The sequence below is a fragment of the Ammodytes marinus genome (assembly GCF_949987685.1).
Source record: "Ammodytes marinus genome assembly, chromosome: 16".
Classification (NCBI taxonomy): Eukaryota; Metazoa; Chordata; class Actinopteri; order Uranoscopiformes; family Ammodytidae; genus Ammodytes; species Ammodytes marinus.
Window position 1 is genome coordinate 3,137,261 of NC_137220.1, and position 15,555 is coordinate 3,152,815.

Genomic DNA, 15,555 nt, shown 5'->3' on the forward strand with positions numbered 1-15,555 from the left:
CACGAGGAATGCTACATTCAGGTGCTCCTCAAAAATCCAGAATTTGATATTCATTAACTTTTAAGATGTAGACTAACCCTAAGAATAAGAATAGCAGTAGACTACAAGGAAGATTTCATTGTTAGGAGCGTTTAAAGAAAATATTTACAGCTGTTTATTGCAATACAGTATAAGGGACTAGAATCTCTTTATGTTTAGTGTTTTTTTATTTGTTTTTGTTTTGTTTCATGTTTGTACTACACACTTTGTGTAGGCTAGTTACGTGTCTTGTAATCCTGTGTGGGATGGGCCACGTGTGTGGCATGACACGAAAATAAAAATATAATTCATTCATTCATTCATTCCATGTGTGTATTAATATGTATTGTTGTGAGTTGTGTAATGCTTAGATAGGATGTAAACAGACAGAGTGAAACACATGTTAACTTAAATACAGTAGGCTAGTTAATAAACTTTTGATAGCATAAACAAGTTGAATGAGTCACTCTTTCATTGATGGCGGTCAGCCCCATTGTAAGTCCATTTTAAACAATGTATCATCAAGGCTAATTAATTATTATTGTAGGTGTTTAACTAATTTCATGTAAACTATCAACCAGAAACAACATTCATACAAATAGCCTGTTTACTTGTCGATTAAGTAGTTTGAGATGAAACTCTGACTTTTTTTAATTTAACCAAGTGTCCTGTATCATAAATATAAGTCTGCCCTTCATAACAAAGCAAACGGATTGAAAATCGGTTGCAAATTCAGCGAGTTATGAAGATTTAGGGTCCATACAGACGTATGTCTCCATAGACTTAATGCCGCGTAGAATGCACGGCTCGCCTGAGGCAAGATGGCGGCCGCGACGACGCATCATTCCAGCGTTATTATGGAACCCACTGCACTTCTAGGCAAGACCCGCCCCCTTCACATTCGGGCGCTATGATTGGTCAGACGCTACACGCATGCTAGCCAGGCAGGACGAAGCAAAGGAAGAGCATACTTATCATGTATGCTCTAGTTAAGTAGATGGAAGAATAGGTCCACGCGCATAGGGTGTGTGTTTTTTTCTAATCCTTGAAGTGTCTATTTTAAGATTCTGCCAGGTAACAGGCTGAAACAATGGCTATTGTGTTTTTTAAATAAAATAAAGGACAGCCTTTGAAGAAAAAAACAACAACATACAGAGGCAAATTAACAATTTTTTCCATACAATTCATTTATTACATATGTATATATTTTTTTGTTTAATTTTAACAGTTTATTTCACATTTAACAATTTTGAAAATGAAAACAGCAAAATAAAAGAAAGGATGACTTTTGAAGAAAAAAAAACATACAGAGGCAAATTAACACATTTTTCCATACAATTCATTTATTACATATATATATATATATTTGTTTATTTTTAACAGTTTATTTCACATTTAACAATTTTGAAAATGAAAACAGCAAAATAAAAGAAAGGATGACTTTTGAAGAAAAAAAAACATACAGAGGCAAATTAACACATTTTTCCATACAATTCATTTATTACATATATATATATATTTTTGTTTATTTTTAACAGTTTATTTCACATTCAACAATTTTGAAAATGAAAACAGCAAAATAAAAGAAAGGATGACTTTTGAAGAAAAAAAAACATACAGAGGCAAATTAACACAGCCGCCAAGGTTATTATTTTACAACATCTTGGTTCTGGTGGCTAATCCATTGTTAATGATGAGGAAGACAGTGGCACTATTTAATACATGCTGGAAACTACTGAAGTACATGTACATGGCATTCAGGGAACAACATTATAGTAAAACCATTGAATATTAGCGGAATTTGACATATTTTCCAGTATCAGGCAAGGTTAGTCGCAAGCAGAAACTTTTACTTACTTAAAGATTTATGTAACACCCCAAATACATTTGCACGAACATCAATTGGAAATTAAAAATGGACCTAATCCTACTTTTAGAAGAATGACGAATGCAAAGGTTCTATGGACAATATGCTGATAACTACATACGAAATATATCTGGCATACAAGGAATTCAATAACTATACAATAATTGACATATGGCATTGCATTCACTGCACTTGTCTCCCATATTGAGGTGTACATTTATTTTGGGTGTCGTTTGTGCTCCGACACCGAGTGTGCCAGATTGTGTGGAGCTGGTGTCCGGACCTTCTGGGATGGCTGGCTGTAAACATGGTCAGTTCCTTTTGTGACCTTGGTAGGACGTCCAGCAGCAAGGCGACGTCTTCCACCCAAGGATAGCCTTCGTCGCGTCACTGCTGTTGGCTGGGCATGAATAGCAGGGCCAGCATGCCTGGCTGCTCTACGAATGGCCTTTGACCGTACAGAGGCCAAGCTGGTGTTTGTATAACGGCCAAACATGTGCAATGCCGACTGGATCCTCGAAGGATTGCCTTTTATTTTTCTGAAGGCTTTTATAGCAGCTGAAGCCGATGTGGTGAAAGATGCGTTGCTGTTCACCATGGCCGACAGCTCCCCCACCATTTCAGCAAATTCTGCTGCAACAGCTTTGTGGGATACTGGAAAACAATACCAATAATACTTTAGGTAACAACAATGAATTGATAAGAGTTATAAGTTCTTCTTATCACTGTCACTAAAAGACAGCGCTTGACGAGAACTGTAGTGATAGACAAAAAATATAAAGATATACAAGGTGTACAACCACCCCAGTCAGCTTGGCAGGTGGTAGAGGTTTTGTGACAGAACACTGTATTACTGACACTGAATTAAGTGTTTCACATGGAGACCTAATGGGGTGAAGTAGTGTTGCATACAGAGAATTATTTTTACACCGCTTGGATCATTATCATATAAACTCAAGTTCATTTTGAGTGTTAATATCTTTAAATTTGATGTCAATGTTTCCAGTCATTTGAATGTATACTTCATCCTGTGATATTTACATTTGTATAGTTGTTATAGATTTTGTTAGTTTTAAAGACTGAAAGACAAGATAATGAACAGAGTACAATTATAACAGTGGACCTGCCTGTTTTACTGTACATATGACAATATATTTTGAATTTTGAATCACAAAAATTATTCTAAAAAGACAATCGAAATGTGAAGCCCAATATAAAGTTGAAATAGAGCATTCTGACTGAATACCTTCCTCTGATGCAGCCTGCTGAAGTTCATGATCCAACATCACCACACCTGTCTCTTCTTGCCAGGTGTGCGGCTCTGCTCCAGCATCTGTTGATGGCCCTGCCCCTTCAGTCAAAGCCCTCAAAAACTGAAGAGGTACATTTTCCTCTAAAAATGAAGCAAAGTCATAAAAAAAAATTATGTCACAAAATCAATCAAGTACACTGTGTCTAAACTGCAGTGACATAGACTGTAGCAATGTAATAGTGTGTATATTCCAGCATATTTTAAGCCCCTATTGAATCAATGTATTGGTGTGTGCCATGTGTTGGTAATGGGGGGCGGGGGGGCTACTATATTTGACTTACTACCAGTTGCTATGTACAATAGCTTTGCCCTCGTCTCTGCTGTCTGTGGCAGAAAGTTACTGCTGGGGGCTTTATGATGGAGGAGGACAGCAGCCTGGTGTTTGCAGGGCCCACCACCGCTACCCATTGGACAGCTGCACATCTCCATATTTATATCCACCACATACACTTTGCCTGGAACTGAGGAGCTTTTCACCTCAAAGTGGGTGGGGTCAATCTATGTGAAAAAAAAACAGCAACGAGGAATTAACAGAGATGACCAAACATTTATATTTGTTCACCAAAACATTTATTTCAATCTCCAACCTTGTAATGGTAATATATTTACATTTACTATGGTGCTGCTTCGTAAAAGTAGAATTAGAACAGAATAAAGTTTCACCTTATGGATGTCCTCAGGTCCATTAGTGGTCTTTGCCAGAAACCTTGACTTCTGCAGCCCTTCGAAATTGCCAATGGCAGCATCGGTAATTCTTGCCTTGTAGTAGGCACTGAGGCGGGTTGTTAGAAAATCAAATAGTTGGGGAATATTATAGGCCTTTGTGCGATGCAGGATCTTATCCTTGAGGATCCTCATCGCAGCCTCAGTGAAATTGTTTGTGTTGTTTCCTCTTACAGGCAGGGTTTCCCTGTAGCAGAGAGCCCAACACTCCCTACGGCTGTAAAGTTTCTGGAGGTATGCCTTGAATTTGCTGTACCTTTAGAATAAAATCCAGTAAATTAATTATATTGAACAGTAAGACCTATCATTTTAGTAACTTCCATGACAAACTTGAACTGGTCTGCTGTGATAAAATGTCACAAAATTCACCAACCTGTTTACGAGTGTGCTCTCTGCAGCCTGTTCGTATTTGCTCAGCATAACACCTTCCTCTCTGGCATACATCAGGTCTTTTATTGTTGAGAACAGAGATGCCCTGTCTGCCATGTTGATTTCACTCTCCTTGCACCACAGCCATCTCCAAGCTGCTTGCAGCAGGTGAAAGGAGCAGAGGAGGAGTTTGGCTTTTGGGTATGCTCGGTTCAGAGCTGCTCTCTCTGCCCGGCTGTCATCTGTGAGGAACAGCATTGGCCCTGACTCTCCCCTCCCTGAAAAGGCTTCCTCCGAAAGGAGGCTCTTCAGGAGAGTGAGGCCCTCAAAAATGACCTGCTCTTCCTCCGACTGAGTGATAATGATTCCAAGTGGTAGGCCACCAGCACAGCTGTGCGTTAAAAGGAGGAACACCCGACAATGGTGCCGATCCATATTCCCCGAAGCATCCATGAAGCACATCTCCCCACTGTGCTTCATTTGGCTGTGGACCCTTTTCATTAAGGGGGAGCAGATAGCTATCAAAAGCCGCTTGCCACTGGAGGAAACTTTGGCACATTGGTCCCTGCACTCTGTGTTGTACAGCTCTATCTGCCTCTCTAGAGCCACTGCCATCTCTACACCATCAGTGCTGCCATATTCCTGGCTAAAGATCTGGTGGTAGAATCTGTCCAAGGTCAAAAAATGTGTAAGTGAATTGTATACTTAATACCTAACAAAATTAGCAATGTATCATCATAGTGGTTTATAATATAACTTAATGACCAGGGAAAGTGATTGTATGGACATGGAGCATTGTAAAAGGTTGTTCACCAAAAATGACATCTAGGACCTTCCACGATCACAACCTGGGTGGACAACATTGTCAACAAGCTGCTGGAAAGCTACAGCGGGCCGACATAGCAAATCAGAACCACTGTTTAAATGAATGGGGGTGGGCTAATGGGGAATTTTTTGAACTTATAGATATCATTATGAAACTTTGCCAGTTGATTACTGACATTAAAACAAACACTTTTTGTATTACAGTATTTTCCAAAATGTTTAAATAAATATGAAAAATCATCAATATATTACTAATGATGCGTAGATTTGCATATCTGCAAAGCCCCAAAATCTAGATCTTGGAAGAAAACAAAGTAAAGCCTGAAGCCTTTCCTAATCACAATTCAAATTTGATCAATAACCCATAGAAATATTTTTTTTACAGTTTTTTCCAAGGGAATGTCTAGCCGTTTTCTAAAATACCAGCTGGAGACTTTAAAAGGACAATTTTGGTTCATGGCACATGTAATGTAACCGTGTAAAAAAAAAATGTTCTATGGGTTATTGATCAAATTTGAACTGTGATTAGGAAAGGCTTCAGGAAGTTGGACACTTGTTTTGTTTTCAAAATGTAAAAACAAATTGACTTTGTTTTCTTCCAACATCTAGATTTCTGGGCTTTGCAGATATGCACATTTACGCATCATTAGTAAGATATTGATGATTTTCGTATTCATTCATACTTTTTGGAAAATACTCTAATACAAAAAGTTGTTGTTTTAATGTCAGTAATCAACTTGCAAAGTTTCACAATGATATCTGTAAGAGCCATTTTTGGGTATCTATATGTTGTCATGTCATGTGTTGTCCACCTGGTGTCACTGCCCTATTGCCTGGGGCACAGGTATAAAAGGTGTGTCACTGGATTGTTTGTTTGTTGTTTGACCCCGGAAGGGCTCACGGTTTTTGACCGCTAGAAGCTCAATTGTGACAGTTGTTATCACTGAGGAACTAAACAAACGTATTCCGTAATCACATGTACCGTAATTGGTGTCTTGGTAAGCAAAATAAACGGTCTGCACCGGAGATGATCGCTTGGTTCAGTCATTGCTTTAACAACCACAACTACAAACATTGAGACACGCAGCGCGTCAACAAGTCACCCGGGAGTCAAACCGCACCAGGAGCAGCACACATATTGGACGTGGCTCCTATAATATCTATAAGTTTAAAAAAATCCCTATTGGCCCACCCCCATTCACTTAAACAGTGGTTCTGATTTGCTCTATCGGCCCGCTGTAGCATTCCAGCAGCTAGTTGACCAGGTTGTCCACCCAGATTGTGATCGTGGAAGGTCCTGGATATCATTTCTGGTGAACAACCTTTTACAACTCTCCATGTCTGTTTTTAAAAAAAAATGGGTTTTGCCCCCAGGTAGGCTACAACTTAACTTAACCCATAAGAAGTGGGCTGAATAATTGTTTGTTTGACACAGAACGTTGTATGACAGTAGTGCAGTTATAAACCTTACACTATAGTTCAATTGTAAATAGTGTAGTCAAAATATATTCTTGAGTATTTTGTGCAATCATAATATCGATCTGGTTAAGTATACTTTCACTACACTTAGTATAATATTATGCTAATAGTGTTTTGAAAATAACTCAACTAGAATTTTTTTCTGCTAAGTAACAAACATTTCCATTTGTATTTGCAATTCTACAATATACCAAATGTGTGACTTTAGTATTGCTGTATAAATGAGAAATGATTAAAAGAAATCAAGTCAAGTCAACTTTATTGTGAATTTCTGAAATATGGGACAGGCAGACAGTAGAATCAAAATTATATTTCTCTCCAACCCACAGTGCCATAAGCACAAATAGATAAAATTATATCAGATGAAGTGATATGCAGGTGAAACTCATATTATTAGAATATCATGGAAAAGCTCTTTTCTTTTAATCTAATTTCATTCAAAAAGTGAAAGTATTAGACATGGTCGTGATGTATTTCAGGCATTTTTTGGTTTAACATTTCAGGATTCCTGCTTATAGCTCAATCATCACTGATCCTAACTAAATGTTGCGTTTCATCTGGAAATCAAGGTCCCACAGTCTCACAAAACCATAAAATATACAGCAAAAGCAACTATAACATGTTAGGATTCACTTGTAAACATAACAATTAATTAAATCATCAATTGTGTCAGTATCTTTAACTTTTCTGTTGCTGTTTTGTAACATAAACATGTCAACATATAATTAGTGAACATATAGCATTAACATATCAACTGTCGTCATGCTCATGTGCAGATAACATAACACATTTATTTCTTTACCGGTTATTTTTGTTTTTCAAGACACTACATTATGAATTATAAAGTATGTTCTCTGCTGGGAGCCTGAGCTTGCTCCCCATTACAAAGTCTTTGTATCTCTCAGGTGGTCGAATGCAGGTGTGCATGTTTGGACATCATCAAATGACTGTGGTTCAGAGTCCATCTTGGCGCTGTGTGGTGTTTTCCTTAAGTTTCTTCTGTTGTGCCTGTAGTGCTGACCTGAAGATGTCACAATATCATATGACCTTGGCTCACCCGTCTGCGAGGTAACCACAGCTGGACGCCAACCTCTCTCTGTCTCCATGTGAACAGTACTTCCTGGTTGCAGCTTTGCAAGCGGTCTTATCCCTCTTCTGTAGTAGCCTAGTGCTGCTGTCTCTTTTGTAGGGTCTTGTCTTTAATGTTAAGCACCTCTGTATTTTTAGAGAGGTAGTCGACCATCAGTATTGTCCTTTTATCTCAAAGACATCAGCTCCTACTTTAAGCCAGGGAAGCTCAGGGATTTTGTGTGAGATCAGCGGCTCTTGTTGGTTTCTAGGCTTGAACTGCTGGCATGTCTCACACGTTTCAACCATTTGTTCTATGTCTGTTGTCAAACCGGGCCAGTACCAGTGCTTTCTGGCGAGTGCTTTCGTCCACTGCATGCTTTGATGCGCTGCATGTATTTTTTCAGCATGTCTTCTCTCATGGTGCTTGGGGTTATTATTCTATCACCTGCACACATAATATCCCCTCTCACTGCCAGATTGTGTCTGATGGGCCAGTAATGCATCAGTTTAGCATTTGTTTCCTGTGCCAGGGCCAACCCCGTCCAAGTGTCTCCTGCAGCAGCTGCAATGTTTCATCTGTCTTTGTTTCTCTCTTGAGCTGTTTTAGAGTCTCTCTGCTCTGTTGGCTCCAAAGTGTATATCACTTTCTCATCTGTGATGTCATGTGACTGTCTAAGGTGAAAGTCAATTTGTTGCAGCTGGAGTAGCATATGTTGCTTTCTCAGGATATTTTCAAGACCTATTGAATTAAGGTTGAGCATAAAGCTGTATGAAGAAGGTTTTAGGACATTTAAAGTGTGTTACACTCGTTTCACAATGGATTCTTATGAGTTAAGAAATAATTATTTTATTTTATATCATGCATTTACTTGGAAATAAATCAAACATCCTTACCTATAGCAGAACTCCAGAGTAGGACAGAGTGCTCTGTCTGCAGTGGCAAATACATAGTCTTCCCCATGCTCCACCTGGAGATCAAATTTGAAGATGTCCAATGCTGAAGTTGGGGAGTGGCCTGCTTCAAATAGCTTAAAGGCCTACTTCACCGGTTTGAATATGAAGGTGTATTGAATTCTGAGATCCTATGTAGTATAAATGTGCAAAAAAAATTAAAATCGGTTCATCCTAGCCTGAGAAAAGGCAGAAAGAGTGTTTTTTTTAACCCTATATTTCTCTTTCTCGTGACATCACAGAAAGAGAAATATAGGGTTAGAAAAAACGTACTTTGTAAATATTACTGTGATGTCACAGTAAAAGACATCACAGTAATATTTACAAAGTAAGTTTTTTTTAACCCTATATTTCTCTTTCTGTGATGTCACGAGAAAGAGAAATATAGGGTTAAAAAAAACACTCTTTCTGCCTTTTCTCAGGCTAGGATGAACCGATTTCAATTTTTTTCGCACATTTCTACTACATAGGATCTCAGAATTCAATACACCTTCATATTCAAACCGGTGAAGTAGGCCTTTAAGAAGCTTCTCTCTGGCTTCATCCCCAACATCACGGTGGCACAGAGCATCTGCAACATGCAGGTTATGATTGTGGTCACTGGATATGTCCACAATGGTGGGGAAAGTTGGCACATGAGGGTCCCTGCTCCTGAGGAGACATAGACCAAAAATGCAATGTTCTTTACTGCGTAAGACAGGACAAAAGCGACAAACTTGAATACTACTATTAAGGAGTATGGGCCAAGCCTACTTACAAACTCTGCCTGCCTCTGCTCACTTGAGTGCGAAGGAGTGTGACACTCATTTTTGCAGGACAGTTGGTGTGTTTACTTTTTCTACCTGCTGCCTTTTTTCGTGGCTTGGTGTTGTGCTGGCACCTGAAGTCCACCTTAATAGGACAAGACAGCGATTATTTTTTCATTAATTTCATGTCTCTCACTTGACTCATTGTGTTGTCTGCAATGGTCATTAGGGATGGACGCGACTGGACTTTTATTAGTATTGAATGTGTGAGAAGTGAGAACGCATGTGTAGCATTATTATACTGTAAGTCAGGGAGAGCGACAGAGAGAGACAGACACAGTTGATAGAGATATATGTAGCCTATATATAACCATATTAAATGAGCGTTGCAGAAGAGCATAGGCAACTGTAATCACTGAGTAACCCTCTCGTTGTCGGACTTTTTTTTTCTTCCCATCAGCCGTGTTTCAGCATGCGCTTCGCGCAGCGGCGAAGTCTCCACTGTGGAGACGATCTCAAAACATCATACAGTCATAAGCAAAACTGTACCCTACAGCACTCAATTTTAACTATGTTTTTAAATACCTCTCTCTGAACAGACAAAACGGGCCGCTATCCTAATGAGCTGCAGTCTTAATAAAAATCAGCGCGCAGCACATTACAGCGGCATTTACATGTAAGGCCAGGCCTATAAAACGAATGCAAATGTGCTTGGCTCTTGTGGTGTAGTATAGTTGTTTGTAGAGGGTATACTGTGATGATTCCGTTGTGTTTTTTTTTTTTATCGTCTCTCTTCCATGACATAAGCTGCATTGATGATCCGATCTTGAAGTGCTCACACAAGTTAATCTTCAAACAGGTTATGCAAACTGAGAATATCACTTTTTCCTCACCGGGAGAAAATAATTCCCTGCGCTTTTGGTGCTCTCCGACAGCACCGTGCGCGTCTCCCGAGGGGACTCACTGAGCTGAATGTTGCGTGGCGCTGCAAGTATTTTCTGGTTGGACATTGCCCTTTCTTCTACCCAACAGTCCGCAATTAAACGGGCCGTGGGGGATAAGCCGGGTCCCGCTCATCTCTGTACTATGGACGTATTATCTGCTGCTACTTCACACCCCGTCCTTACACTGGGCCTCATTTAGGAAGTTTTGCTATTATCACTTCGTTGCGACTTCCACAGGGACACAGCACACAGCTTGAATTTATAAATACAAGTATGACAGTTGAGGTCTATCACTATCGAAATTGTTACGTGTCATTTCGCCTATAGGCCTACCTGCGTATCACGTAGGTCTACTACACCACTGTAGGCTATACAACTAATAGCCTAATAATAGATTGGATTTATAGGCCTAGCGCTTTTTCTAGGTAGCCAGAGCGCTTAGACGAGTCGAATAGACTAGTCAATTAAAATGTATAGGCATTAAAAAGTACATCCCCATGTATAACATATCGGTTTCTTCTCCTGCGAACTCATCTTGTGCAACATGAATTAAAACTATACCACAAATGTTAAGTTACCTTGTAAATAACCTTTTTACCCTTTCCTGGGTATGTCCGGTCCACCCTCCAGGTGACGAGCTGCCTTTTGAGCCACTTCTTGATCTCCTCCTCTGTAGACAGAGCCATTCTTATAATGGCCTTATAATTTACATGATCATGATCAGGGGTCTGGTGTGATTCGCTGTATTTACAAACATGATAATAATCAGCATCTGGCAGAGAGTCCTATGAAACACAACAGAATCACATTATAGGCTATTTAAATCACACTCATTTTTTTAAAACAAAATACATTTGTTTTTATCATTAATGTTAATAGACCTTCAAAGCAGGGAAGTCGGAAATGTTAGTTTGTGGATTGATGCAGGCAAATCTGAGGAGAAAGATGAAAAAATAAGAAGCCTATAAAAAAGTAGGCTGACAACTGAGGATAAAGATTCTGGCCTATATATATTATAGAAATATTATTCCTATCTTAGCCTATGGGGGAAGGGAAAGTTAAAAGTATAAACAAAAGTAGGCTATGATGAACATTAACAGCTCCAATGACAGAAACTGAGCTAACCGTTAGGCCAGTTATAGCCGTTAACGTTGATGCTTACATTAACTATGATGACTTTCTGTTTTGTTTTGATGACAAATTAACAAAAACATGAAAGTGGAAATACATAATTGTTACATTATCGAGGCTATATGATGAACATTAACAGCTCAAATGACAGAAACTGAACTAACGGTTAGGCCAGTTATAGCCGTTAACGTTAATGCTTACATTAACTATGATGGCTTTCTCCTTTGTTTTGATAACAAACTAACAAAATCATAAAAGTGGAAATATATCATTGTTACATTACCGTTTCGATTGTTCAATCAGTGACATATAAAACCATAAAAGTGGAAATATATCATTGTTACATTACCGTTTTGATTGTGACATATTGAGATGTTAAGAAATCGGAGGATGCTGATTGACGGGATGCGGAGAAGAGATTCGGGATGCTGATGATGCTTCGCGGGCTTTGGAATCAACCGCCGCGCTTAGCCAATCATAGCGTAGAAGCGTCTGACCAATCATAGCGCCCGAATGTGAAGGGGGCGGATCTTGCCTAGAAGTGCAGTGGGTTTCATAATAACGATTGTGGCGTATTGAGATGTTAAGAAATCGGAGGATGCTGATTGACGGGATGCGGAGAAGAGATTCGGGATGCTGATGATGCTTCGCGGGCTTTGGAATCAACCGCCGCGCTTAGCCAATCATAGCGTAGAAGCGTCTGACCAATCATAGCGCCCGAATGTGAAGGGGGCGGATCTTGCCTAGAAGTGCAGTGGGTTTCATAATAACGCGTCTGAGAAGTCTGAGTGACAGAGAACTCTGGCGGTCATCCGGAACTCATAGAACCGTAGTTACATACGTAACTATCGTTCTATTTCGTTCCTACTGACCGCCAGAGGCGGTGCTTACAGCACTGGATGACTTATACCAAAAAGGTCACGAAGAGTACTCATCAATTAAGGGCTTGCAGCCATCAACAAGACAGCTGTCATCCCACCGGATGAGGTGGAGCAACATTTACTCTGTAGAGCTGCGCAACGTACATGATGAAGACCATGTAGCCGTGGCGCAAATGTCCTGCCGTGAAATCCGCTTCAAGGCAGCCCATGATGTAGCCATACTCCTGGTAGAGTGGCACTCAACGGCCAAGGCATGGGGAGCCCCTGTGCTCTATATGCCTTCAAGACCACCTCCACAAGTCAGTGGGGGTGTCTCTGTTTGGACAGGGCAGCCCCCTTCCTGCAGCTCCCATAGCAGACAAAGAGGTATTTGTCTTACGCAAGCTGGTTGTTGCCACAACCTATGCCCTAAGCGCCCGCCCCGGGCACAGTGGGTCTGACATTCTTTCTGCATCCCCTGGTGAGCCCAGGGGATTGAAAGCAGCCAACTCGATCGATTGGTTTACATGGTGGGGAGACAATCGTTTGGATAGGAAGGGTGGATTTGGCGAGAGCACCACTCCTGACCCTTCTACATGCCAGCGCAAGCACGCCTGGCTTACTGACAAGGCATGGAGTTCACCGACCGATTGCAGTTGCAATGGCAAGGAGGAATGCCGTCTCATAGACAGCCGCGTCAGGTCTGCCTGACTCAGCGGCCCAAATGGGGGTAGACCTAAGGCCCTCAGGACTACTTGTAAGTCCCCTGATGGTGCCCTCAGGGGTCATGGTGGCTGAATGAAGCCTCTGGCCTGACTAGGTAGTGGGACCCTACCGTCTGGTTGTCCACCCCTGCATGTGCGGCCGATATCGCAGCCACATAGACGCACAGGGTGGTACCACATAAAAGACTGCATTGTCATTTAGTTAAATAGTTCTTATTTTTTATTTTATTTAACCTGAACCATTTATAATTAACTTAATTATAATTACATTAAGATGCAATGATTATAATAATTTATGTGATACTCTGTTCATATTGCAGGCTATATTTATACAATTGATCATCGATGGCAGATGACGTTGCATATGTGGGTCAAATAAATTCATCTAAAACAAAATTCAATATCAATGAAAAAATTATTTTTTTCTGTAATTGAATTCAAAAAGTGAAACTTAAATATATTCTAGAAATTCATTACACATGAAGTGAAATTAATCTAGAATAAGCATACTTTTCAGGAGGTCGACATTTCTGTATTATAAATCCTTTTTCTGATTGGTTGTAAGTAATATTCTAATATTTTGAGATACTGGATTTTTTTATTCCATGATCAATCAATCATCCAAAAAAAAAGGCCTGACATATTTCACTTTGTGTAATGAATCTATGAAAGTTTCACTTTTTGAATGGACTTTCCATGATATTACATTTGTTATATGCACCTGCAGACTGCTCATTGTCAACTATTTTATCATAAAACAATGCAGGGACATCAAGATGAGTTAGCAGAGAATACATCTGCTGTATGAAATGAACTGCCCCCTCACTTACGGTTTAAACTAGCAAGGCATTGTGGGAAAATGGGCCGTCTTTTCCATTTTTCCATCAGTAAATCTGTGTTCGATCTCTGGGTCTACTTCTGAAAGCTGTGGGCTGGCACTTAACAGAATGACTTACACCTGGCTTGACAAAGCGGGCCCTTTTGATCCTGGATTGGCGTTTATGCAACTGACTAATCCAAAGTGCCCAGGCTAGACTTTGTCAAGGCTGGCTTTATCAATCATCCTGGATATCTTTATTCCACTTTTATGCAATAGGCCCCTGTGTGGGATTGAATGTTGATGCTGTGATTATAAGATGAGCTCAGTCTGATCTGGGGTCAGAGGTTTAAAGGTGCCAACACACTGCACATCGCCGCGTGGCGAGTTTACATAGAAAGTCAATGTATTTCGAGCGCCGCCGCGCGAATCGGCGGCCGGCGGCGAGCGGTTCACGCGGCGCGGCCAGGGGCGGCGCGGCCGCTGCAGAAGTTGCAAATATTGAACTTTTCGCCGCCGGCCGCGCCGCGATAGCCAATCAGCGTTGAGCTCCTCCCGACGTCACTCGGGTGAGTCTGCTGAGCTACAAGACACGTGAAACCTGGCTGGCGGTGCTGTCGGGAAAGGAGGGATGAAGGGAAAAAAGAAGGAAAAGACAGAGAGAGAAAGAGAGGGAGAAAGTTCCAACACATCGATAAAATGTATGACAGCAGTTTAATGAGACACCTTTTAGTAATAGGAGCAAGGAATAGACTCACATTATAGAAGAGAGAAGGAGAGAAAGCCAGGGAAGACTACTGCAGATGAGTGAATATGCAGAGACAATGCAAACTAAATACGACAACTGACACTTCCAAACATTTCCCTAAACATCACAACAATATCAGAGGTATTATGAAAACAAATCTGGAAAAAGGGAAAATCTGTTTGGGTTTTCTCTAGGCTACATGTTGATATGCCGGCGTGAATGTGTAGCCTATATGCACGGCCATGGATACATATGTGCGTGTGTGTGTGTGGGCGGGTTGTGTGTGTATGTGTGTGTGGGCGCATGCGGGTGTGTTTACGAAGCTTGGGTGGCAGGTGGCGGGGAGAAATGTGTGAGAGGTGCAGTGAGACCAATACAAGGGCCGATGGCAGAGATGATGAAGGCAGAATACTTCAGAGACGCTCCCAACAAAAACAAATCAGTGAGGATGACGACGATGATGAGAGAGATGTAATTAGCGGGAAGGAACTGGGTGTGCACATTCAATGAGTCATCGGGCGGCGGCCGGCGGCGGACACAAATGAGCCAAAATGATCACGCGGCGCGGAACCTGCGATTCGCGCGGCCAACCGCCGCGCCGCGGTGTGCAGTGTGTTAGCACCTTAACCCTCGTAATGTACTCCCGACAGACTTCCACCCATGGTCCTCTGGGGTCATATTGACCCCAAACGGTTTGGTATTTTTTTAAAGCCTAAAGTATAAATTGTCAATTAATTTTGTGTTACACCTTTAGTCTGACTTGAGTCCAACCCATTACCACAAATATTTCCCTTAGTTTTGGAATTTTAGGCCAACGGACCTTGTTTGCATAAAAATATACAATTTCTTCGATTTGAAATTAAAAAAAAAAAAAAAAAATCCCTAACTTGATTTTGACTATATGACTCATTAGAGAGTGGCTTATGTCAAAGGTTAGTGAAAAAACTGTTTTTGAATCACTTAGATTTT